Source organism: Medicago sativa, chromosome 6 (assembly GCF_051527215.1).
Source record: "Medicago sativa cultivar Bolivia chromosome 6, Bolivia_mono, whole genome shotgun sequence".
Classification (NCBI taxonomy): domain Eukaryota; kingdom Viridiplantae; phylum Streptophyta; class Magnoliopsida; order Fabales; family Fabaceae; genus Medicago; species Medicago sativa.
Window position 1 is genome coordinate 65,892,863 of NC_140754.1, and position 26,642 is coordinate 65,919,504.

Sequence of the window (26,642 nt, forward strand, 5' to 3'; positions counted from 1 at the left end):
ATAGGGGGTGTGGGATCAGATGTGGAGGATGAGGCTTTTTTTTTTGGGAGGACAACCTTTTGGAGGAGATGCTAGGGGTGTTGTATGGGAATCCCCATTCCGAGGGTCCTAATTCTTGGTCCTGGAAGTATAGTGCTGATAGGATTTACTCGGTTAAAATTGTACATGTACATCTCTCAAATGTTAATCTAGCAGAGCATAACATAGCGGCTGGTCTATCTCATATCATGGCTTTGGCCTGGAATAGTTGGGCTCTGTGCAAAGTTCATGTCTTTTCCTGGCAACTTCTCCTTGATAGGATTGCTACTAGAATGAACATTTTGAGTCACTGTGTGTTGAGAGATCAAGACGCTTCTTTGTGTGCATTGTGGTGTGGAAGTGGAAATTGTTAGTCACCTTTTTGTTACTTGTGGGATTGCGTTAAGGGTTTGGTACAAGATTTTTAGATGGTTTTGTTGGGAGTGGGTCCTTCTTAGTGAATTGTTGGGTTTTTTTTAGAGATGTTGTGTATTTCCTAGGAGAGAGAGTATTAGGTGTGGTTTTTTGTTGTTTTGGCACTCTGTGGTATAGTCCATCTAGTCTGCTCATAATGATCTGGTGTTCTCTGGTAGGATGCTGGATGTAGAGCAATTGGTTGATAAAACCCAGTTTACCTTTTGACATTGGTTTTTTGGAAGTCACTTTCGACATCCTTGATCCCATTATGAGTGGGTGGTGGATTCATTGATCTTTTGGGCCTGATAGGTTTATGGAGATGAGTTTTGCTTGGGTACCTTTAAGCTGGGTTTCTGGTTGGGTTTGTTTTCTTTGTATCTACTATTGGGGTAGTAGGCTTGGTCCATCTCCTCGAAGGGTAGGCATGGCAATGGGGCGGGGTGGGGACGGGTTTTACATTCCCCATCCCCATACCCGATTCTCATATACTTACCCGTTACCCTACTCGTACCCAACGGGGATGAGAAATTGAACCCCATCCCTGTCCCCAACGGGTTCGGGTATCCCCGCCCCATCCCCGTCCCCGCATTGAATAATATTTTTTAATAAAAAATATAAGTTTTTTTGCAACCCCTAGTGAAATATTGTAATGCATTATCCAACAATATGTTCACTTTAACATTTTTTAGACCGATTGATTTAGTTGCTCCTTTAAATATCAATTGTAGCTTTTATAACACGGCAATTATCAAACAAAATAACATGGCATATCAACATAAAATAGTTTTCTGCATTTGGGACGGGGTTGGGTATGGGTTCGGGGTGGGTACCTATATACCCGTTACCCATCCCATACCCGTGTTTTGAAATCGGGGAAAACCCAAACCCATACCCAAACCCAGTCAAAACGGGGAAAACCCGTCACATTGGGTTTGGTTCGGGTGGGTAACCACGGGTTTGGGTTTTGTTGCCATGCCTATCGGAGGGTGGGCTTTGGTTTTGCATTGAGGGTTCCTTGCTTGCCTTTTAGCGGGGGGTGGAGTGCTTCTCCTATCACGTCTTTAGTTATTGTTGTTTTCTCTTTTCATTGATGTTGGTTGGATGTTCTCTTTTCAATTTTTGATTTCAATCTGCGATTTTTGTGCGAATCCTAATTGTGTGTATTATTGACTTGATTTAGCTTTTATAATATTCATTTTTCCATTCAAATAAATACATATATATTTCCATTTAAATAGGAAAAAAAAAAGAATAAAACAACATAATTATAAGCCTATAAATATGACTATATTCAATTATCTGGTATACCCATGTCTACGGATCTGCAACATTGACAACACCAGTCATTGATTAGATCTGCACTGGATCAAGGATGATATGACAACCTGTACCAAACTAAAACCTGAACAAGACAAGAAAGACATATAATAGTGCACGAAGACGACAAACAAAAGAATGGTGCACTACTACGACGAAATCATGAAAGAAAAAACTAAATAGATGTCTTACCGGATGTTCTGGACAACATGTTCGACAATACTCATGTTCTAGACAACAGGTACAACAATGTTGCACAATAAACGATGAACAAAAATAAAGTAAAGTGCAGTAAAGAATGACACAAAAGGTTTTCTAAGTCAGTTCGGTGCAACGTCACCTACATCTGGAGGCATCCAGACCAAGAAAGGAAATTCACTCTTAATAGTATTAGTTCATAGTCTTATTGGAACACACCTTGTTCACTGCCTTTTCACCTAATCCACTATGAACGGTACTTGCTGACTCAATATTGGGCACAATGTTTAGGACATCATATCTGGCATAAATCTATTGAGGTGATGTTCCATCATCTTCTTCAACAACATCTCTTTTTCCAACAATTGAATCATCAACAACATTTATGGATTCTATTATAACCTTGGCTCTAGAGTTTAAACCTTGTAAGCTCTGCTATTAGTGGAGTAACCAAGAAATATTCCTTCATCATTTTTGGGATCCATCTTTCTTGCATGTTCATGATCAGCCAAGATGTAGCACTTACTCCAAAAGACATGAAAATATTTTACTATTGGTTTCCTTCCTTTCCATAGCTCATAAAGTGTAGATGACGTGATAGACCTTAAGATAACCCGGTTATGGATGTAACAAGCAGTGCTCACAGCTTCAGCCCAAATAATACGGAAGATTTTTGGCATGTAACATAACCCTAGTTGACTCTTGCAAAGTCATATTCTTACATTCAACCACTCCATTTTACTGAGATGTAATAGGGGATGAGAACTCCTAACCAATTCCTTCAGAAGAGAAGAACTCAATGAACTTTACATTCTCAAATTCCTTGTCATGATCACTTCTAATTCTCACAATCACACTCTCCTTTTCTCTTAGGAGGCGTTGGCAAAACTCTTTGGGTACTTCAAATGTATCTGATTTTTCTCTAATAAAGCTTACCAATGTAAATCTTGAAAAATCAACAACGCACACAATAACATACCTTTTTCCACCTAGTCTTTCAACTTTCATAGGCCCCATGAGATCCATGTGAAGTAATTCAAGAACCATAGAGGTGGTACAATGTTGCAGCTTCTTGTGGGACATCTTAGTTTGCTTTCTAATTTGACACTCATCGCAAATTTTACCTTCCTTAATTCTTAGCTTAGGTAACCCTATGATGGCTTCTTCATACTTGATCTTCTTCATGCCCTTGAGATTTAGATGCCCAAGCTTTTGGTTCCACATCTTGACTTCATCTTCCTTGGATATTAAACAAGTGGAAGAATGAATCTTGTTATGAGGAACCCACATGTAACAATTGTCTTTGGATCCCATACCTCTCACTAGAACAACATTTTTCTCATCAGTAACCAAACATCCAGACTTAGTGAAATTGACCTTCAACCCTTGATCACAAAACTGACTGATGCTATCAAATTTACAGTCAACCCTTTCACAAGTAACACATCATCAAGCCTTAGAAGTGCATGTAAAACTAGCTTCCCTTAATGTCAACTAAGTATTTCTTGACTCATGTCATATGTTGGGAACATCCACTATCAAAATATCAATCATTTCTTGAGGGGACTCTAAGAGATGTGTGTTCTATAAGACTAGTATCAACAACCTTGGATAACATTCTTCTATAGGTTTAATCAACACATGGTTTGCCTTAGGTTGTACTTGATGTTGAGGATATCCATACAATCTATAACAATAGGGTTTTATGTGACCATATCTCCCATAGTAAGGACATTTCCAGGGTAATAATTTAGTTCTAGATTTCGGTTTCAGATGTTGGACATGATGTTGTGGAATTTGCTCCGACATGGCAAACTTAGTTTTACTTTTAGGAAGAACAAACTTAGTTATAGAGGTTCCACTTTGTTTCTTTAAGGACTGGTAGTAAAAACCCACGCCTTTCAAATTTCTAGACCTTTTCCCAACTTGAATAATCTCATCTAACATATTGGAACCATTGTTCAACATTCTAACATATTTTGTCATGTTATCAAGTTTTGAAGTTAACAAAGTTACCTCATTTTTCAGATCAAAGATAGTTTATAGGAGTTTTTATTTTTCAATCGGCAAATTAGCAATGATTTTCTTCTGCTTCACTCCTACTTGAAAAATCTCCTCACATTTAACATACAACTATTTGTATGAATCAACAAGTTCTTCATAGGATACATCTGCATCACATGATTCTTCATCAGATTCACACCTACCAGTGAAAGCCATTACAGGGTTTGCTGTTTCATCAACATACTCTCTTCTGAATCATCATCTGACCAAGAGGTTGACATTCCCTACTTTTGTTTCTTAAGGAATGTGGGACATTCAGCTTTGACATGACCAAAACCTTCACACTCGTGACGTTTTATTCCTTTTCCTTGGTTTGGCTTTCCTTCAGTTCTGCCTTTGCCTAAAAGCCACTGCTCATGTTGTTGTTGAACGACGTTCTTGACATTAGGCCATGACTTCTAGTCCATTCTATTCAAAACCTTGTTGAATTTCCTACCACGAAGCAAAATTGCATCTAAAATGCTTTCATAAGTATCCATTTCACATTGGACATCTTTCTCATTAGTGTTGAATATGAAAGTTATGCTTTTTTTTTTCCTTCTTAAATCTGTCATTGATTGCTAACTCAACAATTTGTAAATGCCCTATGAGTTCATCTTCCTTCATCACGTTGCTTATGTCTCTGGCTTCATTAATGGTTGTGACATTCATGTCATACTTCTTGGGTAAGGATCTGAGGATCTTTCTAGCCAGTTTTTCTTCTAACATCTTTTCTCCTATGCCACAGGATGTATTAGAAATATCAAGAATACTGCTGTGAAATTTATGAATGGTTTCATCATCATTCATTCTAGGTTTCTCAAACTTGGTAGTAAGAAGTTGGAGCCTTGACATACGCACTTTAGCAATGCCTTCATGATCTATTCTAAGGAATTCCCACACATCTTTTGCCACGATGCAAGTGTTTATTAATCTAAACGTATTCTTGTTAACACCATTGAATAAGACATTTAATCCTATTGAATTTCCAAGAGCTATTTGGTCCTCATCTTTGAACCATTCTTCTTCTAGCTTTAAGGTAGATGTAGTCTTTCCGTCTTTATCAATTACAAGAAGATGTTGCTAACACTTGATGATATCTTTCCATGTTTTGTTGTCCATATATTTGAGAAAATCCACCATGCGAGCCTTCCAATAGTCATAGTTGGTACCATAAAAAATTGGTGGTTTATTGATAGATTCCCTTTCCTTAGAGTTGTCCATATGACCAGAATTGTTCTAACCCTAGAGCTCACCCAAAAACAGAACAGGGTGCCTGCTGATAACCGAAAAATAAGCTGGTTATCATGTTGAACTTAGCACCCATATTGGATAAGTAATTGAGTGATTGCATTTCCTTTAACATCTAATCAGTGTCTATTTTAGGATTTTATAGTTTTAAGTGTTTTTTCGTATTTTGGAACTAGTTGAAGGGATTTTAAGAGGGTTTTTCAAAATTTTAATCCTTTTTGCGGAAGAAATCCCATTGAAACAGATCTTGATTAAATCATTAATCACAAATCAAACACATACTTAAACAATTTAAGGATTCATGTGTTTACCTCTTGAAAAGCAGAACCTTTGTAGTAGAATTGTTTCTGATCACGAGCAAAGCAAAGTAATGATGCCTCTACTTAGTCCACACGAACAGAAGTTCTCCATTGTCCGGTGCTAGCCAATTCCAACGGAGATTCAAAGAGAAGAAAGTCTAGAGAGCGGCGGCTAAGGTTTCACAACTTTTGTGAATTAGGTTAAGCCCTCACAAAAAGTTAGTAATGTTTCATGATAGAGCCAAACCGCAAGCGCACGGCCTATCGAAGTAATAGTAGTAAGTAGAGTATCGTTCCGCTAGGGAGTTGGTCAATTTAATTAACTTTCAATGAATGATTAGAGGAGAGAAAGTTGGTTAGAAAGGGTTTGATTGCTGAAGGTAAAAACAATAATAATAAAAGGGTCTTAGGATCATTGGTTCATCTTAATAACTAATCCTTCACTTGACAAAACCTAAACTTCTAATTTCATGGTTTACACACTAATTTCTAAAGACCGGTTTCCCTTAGCCCCTCACCTTTCCGATGAAAGTCCGGTGAGAGTTTACTTCTAGCAACCAAGCCTATTTCACTGACATGATTACTAGAAGATGCATAGAGGATTGAAACTACTCTTTGTCTCAATAGTTGCAAAGACTATTTCACTGTTTTGCAACTATTGTCTAGATTCACTTGTTCCAACATCAAAGCTCCGCTCTCGCTTTATGAATTGATGTTTGGGATGATGGATTAACGATTATCAAACCCTCCGCTTTCGCTTCCACAGTTTGATAATTGTTAATCCACGTTAAGACGGTGAATCTAGATTAGAAATTAGGGTTACATAGAAATTAGGGTTTAGACATGTTTTGTTTAGGATTGAGTCGTTAGACTCCCCAATAATCCTAAGACTAAGAAGTCTACTCACTCATGTTCATCGTAGACATGGAGGAAGAAGAGAGAAATACGGTAAAATAAATTGCAAAGAAAGTAAAAGGGAAAATAAAGACTTTTATTAAAATAGCAATTGAAATAAACAAAGGCAAGATGATTGTTCATGGTGGAGAGCTACTCTATTTATAGCTTTACAATCGACTTAGAAACTAAGCAACTAAAAGGGTAAAACAGTAAAGCTGCAACAGGGTAACTTGGCCTTGAAGAAAAAGCAGCAAAAGTGGCTCTGGAGGGTGGCACGGCCGTGCCACATGTTGGCACTGGCCGTGCCAAGCTTCTGACTTGGTGGGAACATATTTTTGTCCCGTATCTTCGTATTCTTGCGCTGTATTTGCTCCAGTCCTCTTTCTTTTGCTCCAAGACACCTTCCACCATATATTTATTCCTAAAATAAAATAAAACACAATTTGAAGTAAAATATTCTAAACTAAAATAAAATGCAATAAAATAAAATCAAATCTAAAATAAAACTAAACTAAATAAGGCAATAATTAATACTATCTATGACTCATCATTTCAACGCAAGGGTTCTATTTATAGAATCACTAGTGTGGTCAGCAAGACAAGCACTGAAGTACACCGTACCTTACGGTGCACCATATTTCACTTAAACACACCGTACCTTACGGTGGACCATGTTTATTTTTCGTAAATTAAATAATAATTCAGATTTAATTATTTAATTACTAACAAGTCCTACTTATTATTTTATAAATAAGTCTTACTTATTATTTCTCTCATCTATCTGTCCTTTGTGTGTGACCCTATAGGTTCCCGTAATGTTGGCAATAATATTAAATCACATATTTAATATTATAAACAGTGAGCGGTATCTAGCAACATATCACTGCTACCAAAGTGACGAGAAAATCATGTGATTTGACGAAACCTTTTCTGTGATAATGATCATGTGTATAATTACCCTTTTTCCCTCATGTCTATATTAAACACAAGGCATAGCATGTCACCCTTGTCCAGTTCAATATTGGGCCCTTAGACATTTCTCCTGTTATGTAGGAGGGGCAAATTCCATCTAGGTCACTCATCTTGTTACAGACAACGTTTGAATGGTGACAAAGCACTCGAGTCCAACATTTAGGGTACATAGTGGTTTCAGGTCAAAGGGTGGAATACACCATTATCACTATGAGAATATCTTATGACACTTTTCATAACTTTTACTATGTAGTATTCTCATGGTGGGTCAATCCAATATAAATTTTACTCCTAATATTTATATCTATGTGAAGACTTGATAACTTCTTTATCCTTGATCTGTGAGATGTGATCAGCAGTCTATCCACATAATAGTCTTTATGCTTTAATGATATCCCACTTCACAATAAAGCTTGACTACGGATATTTTAAGAATATTGTCCTTATGTTTAATGGGGTCTCACAATTAAGTTATACTTAATGTTCCATTAAACAGACTAACTATTCTAGGGACTTTATTATTTTGAAACAAAACAAAACAATAAAGAATTGTCTTATTATTATATATTCATAATATATATTTATATCAATATCATGATACAAAGCCAAACTTAATCAATATAGATTGGCTATTAGGGCTTACTCCAACACTAGTAATGCTTATTTACGATGTTTGTTGATGTAGGTTAAGAAATGACTCTGAAGATGTAGGAAGCGGCAGCCTGGATAGAAGATATATCATTGAAGATGTAGAGAGTTGTAGCATCCTGGGACTCTAGCCGGCTTGTACATAGTACGCATGCGTGGGTCCAGTCTGTCCATTGCTTAATGAGGAAGAATATGAGTTATCCTCAATGATTGGAATCCTAGAAATAATAAAAGAATATGTCATTGGGTAGATATGATTGGATAAGGATAAATGGATAAGGTTAACCCATGTAAAATAATCAATGGGTACAACTTGTAGTTGGTGGCCTTGTATTATAGAAATACACCCATGTGTTAGTACCAAAGGTCCGAAAATTCACCATAGAATTGGAGAGGCCAGGTTACGGCTAGGGTTAACAACTTAAGAGATCTCATTCCATCTTATAACGCCATATTTCTATTAAAGCGATAAAACACGCGAATATAGAAAATATTCAAGAAATAGACGCTACGTCTCATCAAAATAACAACAGTCATGCATATATATATAATATCTCATCAGTCGCAGCGGATATAATCATACATCTCTAAATCAAAACAATACATATGCCATGGCCAATCATCAACATCAACATAAAATCCTCCAAGGTCTCAACAATGAGTACATCTCAAAAATAAAATAATCCAACAACTAAGGACACCGACTCAATCTAATCAGAGCCCTAGACTACGACACCAAAATGATAGCAGAGATAGCTCCTGCTATTCAAACATCCACAAGCAACTCACCAAGCGACTACCCATCCATACAGACAGGTAGACGGTCAAAACCACTGGAGGATAGCGTTACATTAATCATAATCAATAACAACAACTAGGCATGATATATGTTTCAATTCAATTCCCATTAATTAACATAAACATGTAACCTCCACATACTCAAGCACACAACATCCTCAAATATCACATTTATAAGTATTCATCATACATTCATCACCAACATACTTCATACAATGGCAATAAACAAGATTCATGATAACATGACATGCACCTAGACTCGACACATACATGCATGTGGTACCAAACTCCTCAAAGGTCGTCACCTTATGATGCAACAACAACATCATTATCAACGGCTATAGTCAACGGCAATATGGATACAAGTATCCGATCAACGGCTATATGGATATAATATCCGACACAACATATGATGCATGAATATATGACTCAATCCACCATGCATATGTTCACAACAATACAACAGCTATATCTAACGGCTATAAACAACGGCTATAAACAACATTTAACTTTATTATAAAGTTCAACAACTCCATTCAATACAACATATGATAGCAAACATCATATTCATCACTTAGAAATCAACCATACATCTTCTTACAATCATATCCAACTATCCATAATGGATTCATAAAGCAATCGGCTCTTAAAATCATTTTCATCAAAGTTCGTCTCTAATTTTCACCATTTTAAATTAATTGAAGCTCTTGATTCAAACAAGTTCCAATGCCTCAACTAAGTATACCTCTAGGCTACATACAAGTGCAGTAGAGCATACAATTACGTTTCACCGGCTAAACATGACGAAATCATGAAAATCACCAAGTTCGTCTCACTTTATCACTTTTACAAAAGAATTCTATTTTCAAAGCAAAACAAGTTCAAACTTGATGAAACCAATCACAACCATTTTTAGAAATCTTATAAACATTATACAACATTAACCTTACTTCAATTCCCGGAGAAAAACGAGTTTCCGAAAAATCGGCGTTTTGGACCATTTTTCAAAAGTTAAGAGAATTTCACAAATCCAAGTCCAATTTGATTCAAATGAAGTTCCAGTAGGATTAATTGTATAAACAGAGGTTAAACAAGTTGAAAGAAACATTTTAGAAAGCTCGGATTGGTCCCCAAGTGCACGAAGCGAAGAAATAAAAATGGCTGAACTGGGAGCTGCACGCTTAAGCGTCCTCTGCACGCTTAAGCGTCCAACTTCCAGAAACTTCAGGAAGTTCACACTTTCTGTACGCTGTTGGCACAATGGTGAGTCGCTTAAGCGTCCTAAGCATGCTTAAGCGTCCTACACCAGAATTTCAAAACTCAGTTACGGGTTCCAACCCATTTTCACCCAAAATCCCCATTTTGATTCTCCCAAACCCCAAAACTTAATCCCAAAGATGTTTATAGGTCACATACACTTCAAAACACTTAAACATATACAAGTTTTGAGATTACATCATCAAATCATCAAAATTTACCAATTCAGCAAAACTTTCTCAACTCACAACAACAACAACAATTTCATCACCAATTCACCAAATTCATGATACCTAATGCATCAATTCAACAACAACATATCTAACAACAACAACAACAACATTTGAACATGAAATCATTCACAATTCAACAACCACAACATCATTCATCATCAATTTCACCCTAAAACCCATCATGTTCATATATACCCATTTTAACATACAATTTCAACAACAACAACACAATTATCATTCAATTCATGTACATAATTATGTCAACAACATTAAGCACAAAATTCTACAACCGAAATCAAATTAAGCACTTAACCACAATTATGTAAAGAATTAGGGTAGAAGTTAAACTAAAGGATTATGATTAAAGCCTAACCCCCTTACCTTAATTCTTCAAAATCAACTCTAATGCTTCACTTTAGCTCCCAACACTTGATCCTCTAGCCTCTTCTAGCTCCCTCTAGATCCTTCTCTTCAAACCCCTTTTCTCCTCTTGCTCTTTCTCTCTCTACCTCTTCTTTCTAATGAAAATGAAATGTTGGTAAAACCCTATTTTCTCTACCAACTAGAGTATATATAGGTTCTATCTATTGGGCTCAACTCACAACACCTTAATGAGCCTAACTCATTTCTATTCTAATCCCCAAAAATGTTACTACTCACTTAACGGTAAAATGTAATACTGACGGTCACCTACCGGTAATAAAACAATTACTACACCTCCTCTAGTAACTTAGTAAAATAACAACACTCACTAAGCACTAATATAATTCTCAGCGAAATTACAAAATTACCCCTATTCTCAAAATGACCAAAATACCCTTCTAACACCGAATTTTACAAATCCCAACCAAAAATACACACAGAGGCAAATAGTCACGTAAGAGCACATATAACACATAAATAAATAATAAAATAAATCTAGCGAAAAATTGGGTTGTTACACATCTCATCTTCTACCATAGATGAGCATGGTAGCTAGATTCTAGAGTTCTTAGAGTATATTACTTGGTGATGCATTGGCTCACCTTATTCCTTCAAGGATTGTAATCTTGTGACAACTCTATTTATTTTATTATTTTAGTTTTCTTTGTTTTCATTTATCTCCATCTTCATTTTCGTTTCCATGGTGAGGTTAATATTTATTAATTTACTTGCGATATATAAAGTTGTAGCGTCGTGCTTTACTCAAATAAATTGTTTTTAACTCAAAACCATTATAAGTAAATCCTGACAACTTTTACTTCTAATGAGATAGCTCACTTACCATGACAAAGTAAGGATTGGAAATTTTTTATTCGATATGATTTTTCCCTTGAGCACCATTGAGTGAAAATGACTAGAATACTGAAAGTAGAACTAGCGTTGTAGGAAGTTATAGCTCTACGAATCTCAATTAGCTTAAGAGGTTAATAAACTGCCATAGCGCTGAGAATCCCCAGAGCTACACTACTCTATAGATTAGTACTACGGTCATTATAGGACTCTGGTCATATGGCAAAACGACCTGATAGAGCCACATCTCTGTGTGAAATGGCAGGGTACCTGAACCAAACCAATTGCGCATTTTAAGTACCGTGACTGAGCATCGATTAGAGACAATTACTTTATCTTGTAACATAGTAAAGGGGTTATGTTCCTCCCTTAAATAAGGTGACTTCCCGTAGCTTGACACAATGGTTCCTATTAGACCATTTGGTTCTCCATAAAGGCGGTTATGAGAGATATAGCTCTATGGATCATAGAGTTGTGAGAAGCTATTAAAAAGCTGCAACCCTGTAAGACATAGTAGCTATATCAGGATATAACGTTGTGTATCAATCAGAAATACAATCAAATAAGGATAACAACTTCAATACAAAAACCAACTCTTGTAAGAGGCACTAGACTGGTATACAAATGACAATCATAAACCTCAACTAAACAAACCAGCTCTATGCATCCAGATAGTACATAGAAAGGTATACAAATAACAAATAACAAGACACTAAACCCTAAAAGACACTTCAAAATGATGGCTTCGATCATCTTCACAAGGGTTTGAGTATTCCTTATATAGCTAGAGAATGGATAGGCTTTTTCTTCAATCGGGCTAAACACACCAGCTGACCAAAACGAATATACCATCACAATCTTCTAGGAGCAAAATATATTATTTCCAAATATGTTTAGGATATTAACTTCAAAAACATGGTATGGAAGAACCGACATGAGCAAGCTTCTAGAAACACACGCCACTTGGAGCACAAGCTACATGAATCAAATCTTCAAACAAATCTTCTATAATCTCACGCGAAAATACAATCTTCCAAGAATGCAAAACGAACTACTTCACCTTAGAGAGGTGATTTGGGGTCAAAAATTTACCCAAAATCACCCTTCTTTGATGGATGAAGGAGAACAAATTAGGGATGTGGGTGACTGCTCACAGGAGAGAGGGCTAACCTTAGATAAATATTTTTTTATAAGCAAAAGTTATATGTATGGAAAATACAACGATGCTTCAGAATTATATATATATATATATATATATATATAATATTACAATAGTATTAATTAGCAAGGGTCCACCTTTCTATTTGGACCAAAGAACTATTCATCTTTACTAATAACTTTAGGGTTAGTTTGGTAACTTTCATTAAAAATATTTTCTAATTTGCACTCATTTTCTTAACTTTCGTTTAAGTATTTGTCATGTTATCTCTTCATGTTTACGCTCTTTCCTTTTTCAAGGCTCCTTCTGGAATTATTTTCTATATTGAGTCTCTTTTAATTTATTTTTTTAGGGCGGGGAGGGGGGCGAGGATCATAGGAAAGTTTCTTGGGCTGACGAGAATTCTATTTGTATGGGAAAGCAGTATGGAGGGTTGGGGTTACTCTACTGGGAAAGTGGTGTTGGAGGATGGTGGCGGATAGAGGTGGTTTGTGGTTTAAAGGTGCAGTGTAAGGGGGGCGTGTGAATGTGGGTGGTAGGAATGGGTTTGTTTGGTGGAAGGATTTATTTCACATGCTTGATGGATTCGGTTTAGAGGAGGAAGGTGGGAGGATGGTTTGAGGAGAATGTGAATAAGTGGTTGACGGTGGTTGATATGCTCTATTTGGGATGGGGTGAGGGAGGGGAGGTGTGGAAGTGGCATCGTAGGTTGTTGGCATGGGAGGATGATCTGGTAGAGAAATGTATGATTTTACTTCATATCATCTTTAAAAACGCAAGATCAAAGTTCCAAACATATAGAAAACAGGCTAAAACTATCGAAGACAAGCAGTTTAAGACCTTTGGTCATTTTTAGTTATTTTTCTTATGTATGTATACTAGTTTTTCATAGGAAAAAAGGGTCACAAATCATTTATCAAATGTTTTAAAAACTCGAAGTATCAACGTGGAGAGAAACGAGTGCATAATGTACATAACAATGATTTGCTGAACCATTTTTTCATTAATGCAATGATATTACTTTCTTTTCATTTGCACTTTTACTTCTAAAGTCTTTAACTTTAAGTTCTAAAACAAACAACTAGTTGATTTCTGTCGAAAGGGACGGTTATCTTCATGTTTCTTCATAACAAAGTTCATAAACATCATGAACATTCAAAGTTTTCTAAAAATTACTTTGCGGAACATGTCATAGGATTTTTAGTTTGATCCTGCAAGCAACCTTTTAGAACTAGCAATCTTGTTTACCAAAAACATCGATAAACAGGTGTATCGTTTCCTAACTAGCCAGGAACCTTATCATTTTACAACTCTGTCATAATTTACTTGGCATAAAGATGTTCCTGTGAAGGTATGTGTGTTTGCTTGGCGGATTTTCCAAAATACATTACCCACTAAGGATAATCTATTTAGACGTCGCAAAATTCCGTTAGATTCTCAGCTTTGTCTAAGTTGTTGTGGGAGTCTTGAATCAAAAAATCAATTTTTTTTTACTTGTAATGTTTTAAGTTATCTCTGACATCTTGTTTACAATTGGCTTGATATTTGATCAGTTAATCCTTTTGGAATTGTGGCTCATTTTGCTCAGTTTTGTAGCTTGGCAGATTTTTCAAAATTCCGACTGTCAATTATGCACTTACTTTGGTTCACTTGTGCATGGGTTATTTGGAAAGAAAGATACGACACACTTTTTAATAATAAAGAACACTCTAATTTCCACCTATTTGACAAAATTAAGATGCATTTTTTTTTATTGGGTGTTGAAGGCAAAATTTGCTCATATTACTTTTAGGGAAAATTACACTCATCTCCCTTGAGCTTTGTGAAAATAACACTAACACCCCCTCTAGTTTTTAAACTTGCACTAACCTCCCTTAAGTTTTATTTAAATATACAAACACATCCCTTATTGTTAACTCTGTTACTTTTTCTGTTATTATTTTTTCATGGATGTTTATAAACGTGTTCTACTGTTCTTGTTTGCAGGCTTTCACTGTTATGTTGTTAAATTGATTTCTAATGACATGGACAAATAAATTTTGATTTGATTAACCTAATAAAAATCAAAATGCTAATTCCAAACAACCCATTACCAAGGGTGCTGCTATTCCTCTCGTTCCCAAACCCGTCGTTGCTTGATCCCTCTCTCGCTATTTCAACTTTTGGCAGGAATCTTTGCTTGCATGGGATGTTTTTTCATGTTTTTCTATTTTTCGGATTCAAAGTTGCCTTGTAATGTTTGTCCAGAGACTTATATAATTTCAATTAAGAAAGTAAGCATCAAAGAACTGAAATTAAAAGTTTAAATTAAGGATTAGTGACAAATTAAATTGATGATTAGATCCGAGAGAGCAGAATCATATAATCACATATAATTAGATTAAGAATAAGAGCAAAAGTGAGAATGAAATGGGGTTGCCTAAAATCCGGTGTGAAATTAAAAAACCATAACCTATGGTTTCTCGAATGTTTGGAATGCCTTTTATTGAATGTTTGATCTGATACTCATTTGAATTAGAATTTGATTTCTTGAATGAATTCAAGTTCAACAATGGAGGTTTGCCCCCATTAACAGTCAATTGAATATACTACAAAAAAGTTAACGGAAAAATTAACAGTGTTAATAGCAAGGGAGGTGTTTGTCTATTTAAAGAAAACTTAAGGGAGGTTAATGTAAGTTTCAAAACTAGAGGGGGTGTTAGTGTTATTTTCATAGACCTTGAGGGAGGTGAATGTAATTTCCTCTTACTTTTAATATCATAGTTGGTGGTTTAACCATTTTGTTTGTTTCGGCATTGGTAAATTTTTGTTACCTTGCCTTGTTCAGTTTGTTGCTTTTGTAAGACTTTAGTGTTCTATTCTAGTACGCATTGTGCTAGATATAATAATATATTTCATTTTAGCTTGTTAAAAAATAAAATAAATGATAAATAAATAAATTAATTAAATTATTGACATGTCGCAACCACATCAGCGGTTTTGAACAAAAAAATATAGGCTAAAGTGCACTTTTCCCCCCTTAACTTTCAAAAACTTGCAATTTTGGCCCCCTAACTATGAAAACTACAATTTTGGCCCCCTAAGTTTTAGCCCCATTGCAAATTTGGTCCTTTTGGTCAATTTTGACCGGTCAATGCCCATGTGGCATGCCACGTGGGTAATTATTAAATTAAAAAAATAAAAAAAGCCACTTAATCATTTTTTTTATTAATTTTTCATTTTTCCAGAATTTTTTAATCTTTTTTATTTTTTTCAGAATTTTTGATTTTATTAGATTATTTTATTTTTTTAATCATTTTTTATTTTTATTAATTTTTCTTGAATTTTTAATTTTTTTCCGTATTTTTTCAGATTTTTTTATTTTTCCAGAATTTTTAATTTTTTTATTAATTTTTCATTTTTCCAGAATTTTTTAATATTTTCAGAATTTTTTCCAATTTTTTTATTAATTTTTCAATTTTCCTGATTTTTTAAATATTTTTAATTAGATTTATTATTTATTTAATTAAAAAATGATTAAGTGGCTTTTTTTATTATTTTTAATTTAATAATTACCCACGTGGCATGCCACATGTGCATTGACCGGTCAAAATTGACCAAAAGGACCAAATTTGCAATGGGGCTAAAAATTAGGGGGCCAAAATTGTAGTTTTCATAGTTAGGGCCAAAATTGCAAGTTTTTGAAAGTTAAGGGGGGAAAAGTGCACTTTAGCCAAAAATATAAAGAAAAGAGAACTTTGAGCATTTTTTAAATGATAAAGGATCTATACGAGAAAAAAATAAGATAAAGAAATTAAGTGTTACCAATCAATAAGATAAATGACTTTTGAAGTAATTTTTTTGTAATCTTATTAAGACTAGGTGGCTTCTAAGATGCAAAAAAAAAAAAAAAACATAAGTCCTTCACCGGTGTACCACTAATAAGTAATAATATATCATTTGATCAGCTAAAGGTAATGTAAAAGTTCAAATTTAATGGTAAGAAATAGTAGCACATATGTCTTCCCTCACCCAGTCCTGGTCGTTTTTTTGTTTTGTTTTTGGATAATGCTTAGGTAGAGTGCTTTAGGAACAGTTCAAACGGTTCTTAACGTTAATTTTCTGAAACGGTGCCCTTTTTTTTTTGGTAGTGGCTGGGGTTTGAACCCCGGACCTTGTATATTTTATGCATTGTCCCAATCAACTGAGCTAAGCTCACGAGGAGAAACAGTGCCCTTCTAAACTGCCTTCATTGGTTCATGGTTTTAGGCAATTTTGAATTTAATTAGTTGCTAAGGCGTGACGAAATCTTTAATTATCTTTATTAGATCCAATGATATATTATTAGCGGTCCACCAATGAAGAATTTAAGTGCTCCCTCACCTCACAAGCCACCATAATAAATAGGAAAAAGGTAAAGAAAGTAGAAAATCTTGTGACACAAAAAATTGATGCTCTCTTTTCAAAGGTGCAATGCATTGTTGGGAATTGTATATACGTAATTCATATCCATGAACTGTGTATAACACGTTTAGCATTACTTGATACATCCAATGACGATAAATTTGTCTACATAGTAGGGAGCCACTACCTATGTTGTTGCCACTAAACCCCGTAATGGGTCACTTTATTAACAGTTTAATAGTGAAATCATTACGAAATCGTTGACAATGATAGTTGATAATTTTATCCAACTTTAGTGATAACTGTGAGGACATTGGTGATACTACCTCCGTCCCGGTATAATTGACCTACTTTGGTTTTTCACACAGATTAAGAAAAGTGTATAAATAAAGGAGAAAGTGGAATATATTGTATTGGGAATGATAAAAGTAATATTATTTAGTGTTATATTGTATTGGGAATGATGAAAGTTGTATTGAAAATTGAAATGGGTCAGTTATTTTGGGACACTTTTTTTTAGAAAATTGGTCGGTTATTCCGGGACGGAGGGAGTATTATTCTTTTTGATAATTTTATACTATAATCTTTGTTTAGTTGATGAGGTACGTATAGGAATCTACTTGTAGTCTAGGAGTAACACTTCCTCTCCAACAGTTGGTCTTAGTTTTTTTTCCTTTAGATTTTGTCTTCCATTTTCTTTGTTAACAGAGTGATTTAAGATCAACTTATGATTCGAAATCACCATTTCATCTTTTTCGTTCTATTTCAATCTAAAGAAGTGATTTTCACATAGATTTGAGTTTTTTCATGGTGTTTTCAATGTCTGAGTGCAGCGTTGTATTGTTCGTCGTCTTGTGCGATGTTGTTTGATTTCCCGTCTTGGTACAATGTTCATTTGATTCTTATTGAAAAAACAATAATTCAATCAATTATTTGACGTGAATGTTGCACATCCGGAGACATTGGTATTCCGGTCAGTTTAATTTTAGGGTTAATTAAGTAAATGGTTCCTAACTCCCTATAAATATTCAGAATTTCATTTGTAGTCCCTACAAAATAAAATCGCACTTTTTAGTCCTTGTAAAAGTTTCCATCAACAATTTTAGTCCCTGTAAAAAATTTCATCAGCATTTTTAGTCCCTGTAAAAAATTTACGTCAACCTTATTGGTCCCTAAAATGCTAAAGAAAAATCTCACATGAACTAAAAAGTGTGGTTTTATTTTGTAGGGACTAAAAACAAAATTCTGAATATTTATAGGCACCATTTTCTTAATTAAAACATTATTTTTATCATATTATGTGTAGACATTTTGTCATTGTATGCTATTAAATTGGATGTTGTTAGTTTGTTCGTAGATTTATCTTTTATGTTTTTAGTGATGTTGAATGATGTATTCTATCAATTTGAATGAATGAATATTGTTTTGTTTTTGTAAACATAAAGATGTAATCTACGAGTAATTTTTTTTAGGTTCAAATAGTCAAATGACTATAAATTCACCATTAAGGTGAATAAGTGGCAAGTCCGGAGTTCGAACTCGACCTCTATGATGTTTCTACCAATTGAGTTATGCTCACAAGGACATGTAGAAGTACTCTATATAAAAGAATTAATGTAGAATGATGTGTACAAAATTAATTAACTTTTATATTATCATACTTAGTTTAGCTGTTTTAAGTTAAATGATTAGAAGTCGGAGGTTTGAGTTTAAATCCAAACAGAAGCGAAAATTAAGTGGATCATGCAAACATATTGCATATGTTAAGAATTCCACAAATATTAAGTATTTATTGAGAAAAGTTAATCTTTTAAATTTTAAAATATAAATTGACACAATTTCTAATAGATAATTTTTATCTTTTGTATTCTAATACACCATAAAGGCATATGTTATTATTTCCCAGAGTAAAAGGAGTGAGGTTCGAACCCCGAACACCCCACTTATTCACCTTGAAAAAGATAAATTCTAGTCATAGGCTACTTGACAAAAAAAGAGTATTCTATACAAGGCAAAAATAAAGTATTTCTCCCTCCGTCCTTTATGGCACAATAATTTTACTAATTTGTCTTCTAACCCATGAATATGATTTTCATAATTTAGAGTAAAATTACACTTTGGTCCCTCAATTTTAAAAACAAACTTTTGGTCCAATAATTTTACTTTTTTTCTTCCAAAACTTGGTCTCTCATCTCATTTTTAGTCATTATTGGATGACATGACTTATTCATTTATGATGTAGAAGTGTTTATTAGACATATTGTTGCTGACATGGGTATTCAGTGTGTCCTGATAAACGTTGCCACCTCATAGATGAATATACCACATCATAAAAATTGACACAAAAATGAGATGAAGGAACAAAATTCAAAAGAAAAAAAAAGTTAAATTGGGGACCAAAATACTATTAAAATGAGGAACCAAAACTTCATATATTTTATTAAAATAAGGGAATCAAAAATACATTTAGCGAAAAGAAATTATAATAAAAAGATGGGGTATGTCACTTGTGAACTTAGATTCATCTCACCACCCAACATTCCTCTAGAGGCAATTGCTCTTTCTACTTTTGAAATTGCTCTTTTCATCTACTTGTGTTGGCCTAGTGACAGCTAACTGCTGCCATACACTTTTTAAATCGGTTTCACCGGTAGTAGGGAAAAAGAACAATTTCAAAAGTGAAAAAAGAAATTTTCTTCCCAAGATGTATATTGAAATGAAATGGGCAAGATCTATACGACCACCTTCACTTTCCAAAAGGTTGCCGAGGTTGCGCTACGACACAAGGCCTAATTCAAACATTTCATATCTTTTCATTTACAAAATTTAAATTGTTTTGGTCTCAAAAAGTTTTTCTTACCACCAAGGTAAATGGCTATCTCTATTTCAAAGTTCAATAGCATTATGATTTAGGGGAATGTTGTGCAAGAGACATTCATCATGACCACCTTCTCTTTTCTCTATAACATAACCATTGAAATTTTGAGCCAAATATTTTCCACTTTATACTATATTTCTTTCAAATTTGAGCGTCCATGTTTGAATATTATTTTTCTCGAGATTGCATTGCTTCTATACAAACTATTAGTTGTATTTTTATACACATGAGCCACATTGTTTTGTACTTTTAACCTTTTTAAGCTACGCTTATTATATTTTATCCTATTCATGAGTCATTAATTAGTGTCTTTAATAGGTTATTTGAGTTTATTTTATTTAGATTTTATGTGTTTTTATTTCCTTTCTAGAACTATTTTACTTCAATTGCAAGTTATTTAATTTCAGGAACAAATATTTTAAAGACTGAGTCTTGGAGCAAAAGAAAGGAGATTTGGAGCTAATTCGGGCCAAAAATATGAAGATTTTGTGCAAAAATATTAGGCATGGCCGCGCCGGACAACTGCGTGGCCACACCATCAAAGTTTGAAGCTCATTGGCCAAGTCAGAGAGTTGGCACGGCCCGTGCCTCCAGCCACACGGTTGTGCCACCACCACAACATCCCCTTTTGCTGCTTGTGCTTCTCGGACAAGCTGCCTATTTAATTTATTTCTGACCTAAATCCCATAGTTTCTTGTGGAACATTCTATTGATGTATTTCTTGGGGCTTAAGTAGTTGTAGACTATAAATAGAGTAGCTTGCAAACATATTGAATCATCTTTTGTTCTTGGAAATTAATAAGTGACAATTGTTTGTTTGAATAAAAGTTCTCTTGTTTATTTTATTTGTTTTCTTTCATGTTCTTTTTCTTTTTCTCTTCTATGTCTACAATGAACATGAGTGAGTAGACTCTTCTTGTCTTGGGATTGTTGGATGAGTCTAATGACCTAATCCCTATCAAACCAAGCCTCGAACCCTAATTTTATGTAAATCTATTTTCTAATCTAATTCACCGTTTTTATAATAAATAACAAGTATTAATCAAAGGATTGAAAGATGAAGTTTAATAGTTGTTATTGATTAATCACAAATATTAATCGAAGGATCGAAAGATGAAGTTTTGATATTGGAACAAGTGAAATTAGACAAGGATTGTGAAACATGAGAATAGTCTAGCAAACCTTGAGACAATAAAGTTTCGTGCTTCAAGGAATTCAATAGCAATCAACCATGAGAATAGGTGTGGTTGCTAAAGAAACACACTCACTGAGACCGAAAGGAGATGTGATAGGCTAAAGACAAACTTGTCTTTAGAAAATAGGTCCAACGTAAGATTCTAGGTTTAGGGTTTGGTTTGTGAAGGATTTGTCACCAAGATGAACCAATAATCCCAAGGCGCTTTTTATTATTATTATTTTCAACCGTTAAAAATCCCAACTTTTCAACTTGAACTCTCTTCTAATCATTGTTAAAAGTAAATTGAAACGATACTCTTTTATTACTACTTCGGTAAATCATGCACTTGCGGATTTACCCCATCACCTATGTTAATCCACTTTGAGCCTCCATGCAATATTTTTTTTTTTTGGTTACGAACCATGTCACATGTTTTGAACCTAAAATGTTATATTTGATTAATTTCTTTGGAGTTAGATTGAATCATAAGTTTATTTGGTATTGAGTTGATACTAAGTTTAGGGTTGCTAACGAGAAATTTACACTTTAATCCACAAACCTAACTTTTTCTTAACAATCAATTGACAATACACAACATAATCCACAAAACCAATAACTATTTCATACCAAACCTAACCTTAAACAAGAAATCACTAACACAAGAAACCACACAACTTTGATATGTGATGAACCAATCAACAAGTTAATCTCTATTTATCGAGTCTTCATAATATGTTCCATGTGTCTCAGTTGAGGAAGTATGTGTATGATGTGTATCTCGTAATTGAAATGGATGATTTGGAAGTAAGGGATAATTTGACCATTGAGACTTGGCCAGTTAGGATTGAGGATCGAGAGGTGAAGCGTTTACAAGGCAAAGAGATTTGGGTTGGACCAACTGGTGAGTGTGCTACCTGGGAATCGGAGAGTAGGATGAAGGTTTCGTATCCGGAGTTGTTTCCTTCAGGTAATTTTCGAGGGCAAAAATTCTTTTAGGGGGAGAGTTGTAATAGCCCGATTTTCGCTAAATTTATTTTATTTGTTTATTATGTGTGTTTATATGTGCTTGTATGTGATTAATTGTCTCTGTGTGTATTTTGTTCGGGATTAGTAGAGTTTGGCTTAAGAAAGGTATTTTAGTCATTTCAGACTCAAGGGTAATTTAGTCATTTGGTGAGCAAGGGTAAAATAGTATTTTGGTTACTAGAGTTATTTTTAGTAGTTTGAGTGGCAATAAATAGTTTTACTAAGTTACTAGTCAGTTGGGGTAATTAATTAAGAACCGGTAACTATTCGTTACTTTTTTAATCTGTTAAGTGAGTAGAAACTTTGTGAATTAGTTAGTGAGAACTTTAAACTCATTAAGACAATTGAAGGTTGAGCCCATTTATGTAGAGCCTATATAAACTCCAGTCTTAAGAGAAATTAGGTCTACACACTCATTTCACAAACATTGAGAGAGGTAGAGAGAGAAAGAGCTAGAGGAAGGAGAAAAGTGTTTGGAGAGAAGAAGAGCTTGGAGAGAAAGAATAGGGGTCGAGATTGGAGGAGAAAAGGTGAAGCTAATGCTAGAATTGTGCTTAGTTGAGGTAAGGGGGATGGTACTCACTCATAATTTAAGTAATAATCACTTTTTCTACTTGTGAATTTAAGTTCTTTTAATATAATTGTGACTTTTTGTGGTTTTGAATGATAAAATGCGTGCTTCTTTTTCATGTAGAATTATGGGTATAATAAACTTCATGAATTTGTTGTGATAATATCTTAAACTTCATGGTTGTTGTTGTTGAGTTGTTTTCATGATTTTTGACTATTTGAGTGAAATTCATGAATTGGTGTATGATTGTTGTTGAAATATGTTTGAATACACTTCATTAATGTTTATTTATGTTTATGTGTTGATGGGTTTTGAATTGGTGTGGTTGTTTTGAAGTTTGAATGAGAAATGAGAAAAATGGTGGTTTTTGGTGAAAATGAACTAGATGATGATTTTGAGATGAATTGGTGTTTTAATCCGATGTTTGTTGTGGTTTTGAATGTCTTTTTATGTTTGTAATCAAGTGTATAAGTGTTGGGGCCGAATTTGGGGTTAAGGGGATCAAAATTGGGGTTTTGGGGTTGAAAATTGGAAGTTCCTGAGAGGGAACAACCAAAACAGGGCAACCTGCTCTGGTGCAACTCGCTAGGCGAGCTGGAGCTCGCTAGGGCAAGTTTCTCAGTGCAAACGATTTGAGTGGTTCCAAACTGATTCTTATGATGTAATTAAATGTATTTGAACTTTTTAAACCTTTGGAAACAGCAATTGAATTAGATTGGACTTGGATTTGTGAATCGTATCATAACTTTTGAAAATGGTTCAAGAACATAAAAATTTCCGAAAACTCGATTTCTCAACGAAAAAGTGTAGGACTAGGGTTGTCTAGTATTGTTATTATTTGTAAAAATGTTTTGGATGGGATTCATGGACTTTAACTTGGTTTTGCCTTGAAAATATTAAATCTTTGAAAATCGGTAAAATGATACGAACTTTGCAAAACTTTGGGATTTAAGTGAATTTGCCTATGAGACATTGATGTATACACTACTGCACTCATATGTGATTTGTGTATATACTTAGTTGATGCATTCGAGTTTGTTTGATTTGGTTTGTTGCTTAACTTCGAAAATGAAGGAAACGATACGAACTTGGGGATTTTGAGCAATTGTTGGCTTTCGCCTATGAAATGTATGTGTACACACTACTGCACTTATATGTGGTTTGTGTGTATACTCGGTTAAGGCATTTAAATGTATTTACTTTAGTTTTGTAGAATTTGTCGGAATGTTCTAGTTTTCATAACTTAGCCGTATGGTCGGATAACTCTTAGGATACTTTGGATTCAAGTTAGTATGATATCATGTGAATGAAGTGTTAAAGATTGGGTGTTTAAATTGATGAATGTCGAAACGTGACTAAATGTTCGTCTTTATGTGACGTGTGAATTTGAAACTTTATCGTTTCTTGAGGTGTTAAATGTTGTTGATGATTATGATGTTGATTCTTTTGGTGGTGATTATTTGATGAATGTTTGATGATGAACATGATGTTGTTTTGGAGTTGATGACTTGTTGATTGTATGGATGTAAGTATTTGATAATGCAATTGTTGGTGAATAACATAAATATGCGGGTTGAAATGCGGTTTGAACATTATGTTATTGTATGTGAAGTTGAGTCGTGCATTGTCAAGTCCTTACTTGAAGTTCATGCATTCATAGTCATGCGAGCCGATTTGAAGTATGTAAAATGTGGGTTGATACATAGCTTCTGCAGGACATGAATATGCAGGTTGATTACGTCGGTGGATTCATTAACGGTAAAATTATCTCCGGAATCCAATGGTACCACATGCATCTAGATGAGTCTAGAACATACATGCATTGTTGATGTTGATGAGTCGAGTCTTATATGATTATGTGAATCAGTGTATATGTGCTTTGTGAATATCTGCATGGTTGGTTTTGTGAACTTGTTGAATTGTGTACTTGGTGAAATTTGGTGAATGTGGTGATTATGTGAATTGGTGTACACGTGCATTGGTGGATTTTGTTGAAGGTTGTGAATAATTGAATTAGGCTCTAATTGTATGTCTTACTTGCTTGTGCGTATACACTTGGCGAGTCTATTTGATGATAATTATTTTGGTAATAGTAATGAGGTGAGAATTGTATATATATATATATATATATATATATATATATGACTTGGTGATTCCTTGATAATGATGATTCCTTCGCCTATGCTTGAAATGATGAATTGTATTTGTTGAGTTGATTAGGCAAGAGTTTATGCGATTTATGATTGATGTTGTTAAGTGATGAGCTTATGTTGATGAGTTGATTAGAGATTGAATATGCTTGCTATGCTAAGATCGAATTGTGATAGCATGATGTGTATGAAATGGGGGATAATATTCATGTGATGTTAATATTCTAGGAGGGATGGGTATGTATATGTGTTATGCATGAAATCCTTGAATGCTTATGTTTGATTATGCTTATTATGAATTGTGGACTAACCCCCAGTGGTCATTTGGTTGACCGCCTCACTATATTTAAATATGGTGTAGACGGCGTGCAGGATTAGCTTATCTTTGCTTGGTGAGTTACTGGAGGCTAGCTTTGGAGCTACCTTGTCTACTGCTTTTGGGGTCTTAGCATAGGGCTCTGATTTAAGATGTTGGTTTTTCTTTTATTTTGGTGTTGACAATGTTGTTGAAATTTTTACTCATATGTTGAGATTGAAGATTTATTTGACGATGTATTTTAGATGCTTATGACATGGCTATTCAGAGATGTATGCTAATTATCCGCTGCGACGTTTTTGAGAAAAAAATTTAGTATTCATGTTTTTGAGAACTATTGAAGACATGACGTCTATTTCTTGAATATTTATATTATTCGCGTGTTTTATCGTTTTAACAGAAGTAGGGCGTTACACCCCGACCATTTGAGGATTGACACCCTAGGAAGCTAAAAGGAAATAGCAACCTTCAAACTTTGAGAATAAGGGATTAAAGGATGGAGATGATCATCATTCCAACAAAAGACAAGTTTATTACCCTTCAAGGTGTTCTTTTTAATCTTCTTCTCCATAGTATCACCTTCATAAAGGTGTTCTGTGTCCTTCTTCTTTCCAGAAGCATCATCCACAGACTCTTTCTGAGCACTTTTAGCACGTGGTATCCGAACCACTTCAAAAGGAAGCAAAGAAGCATCGTCTACCACTGTCATTACAACAACCCCTGTCGTAGGGACCTATGAGATAACCCTTTGACTTGAAGATTCTCTAGAGACGAAAACAGTCAAGGAGGGCGACATCTTCGACAATGTCGTCTTCGTGTACACTAAATTGTCAAGAAAAATCATGTTGTCTACAAAAAGAAAACAAGGGTAAGGAATTTAACTTTTTTCTAGTTAAAGCAATAAAACACCCAATGATAAAAAAAATAGGGAAAAACACTTATCACCAAAGATAGCCTTCCTTTCCTCCTAGGTTGATGAAAGTAGCTTAGTGTCAACAAACCATGCCTTATCAACCATTACTGTCGATTACTTGGGGTGAGGTACTTTCTCTAGCCGGAAACCCTTCACAAACTCGAGGAGACGATCCACAACCTTACAATTTTATGGATTGAGGCTGGTATCCTTGAAAGACACTACTCTAAATAAGAGTCGTCCCCAACCACTGCTCTCACCCTCCAAGACGGCGTCAAAACTTTTGGCCTCCCCATGAGGACTTTTAGGGAGGATACATATGGCCTTATGGGCTGCCCAGCTCACAGGCGTGACCCAGAAATTCAAGTCCTTAAAGTTCCTAAAGAGTCTGTTGGAACAAAATGTGTTTAACATTACGACATTAATTTTTGATGATAACAAAAGTATTA

At 34.6% G+C, this 26,642-nt stretch overlaps 1 pseudogene; it reads right to left on the reverse strand.

Annotated features, from left to right (window-relative positions):
- Positions 1 to 2,718: 2,718 nt before the first annotated feature.
- LOC146916412 (uncharacterized) lies at positions 2,719 to 25,989 on the reverse strand (annotated as a pseudogene).
- Between the last annotated feature and the right edge of the window lie 653 nt (positions 25,990 to 26,642).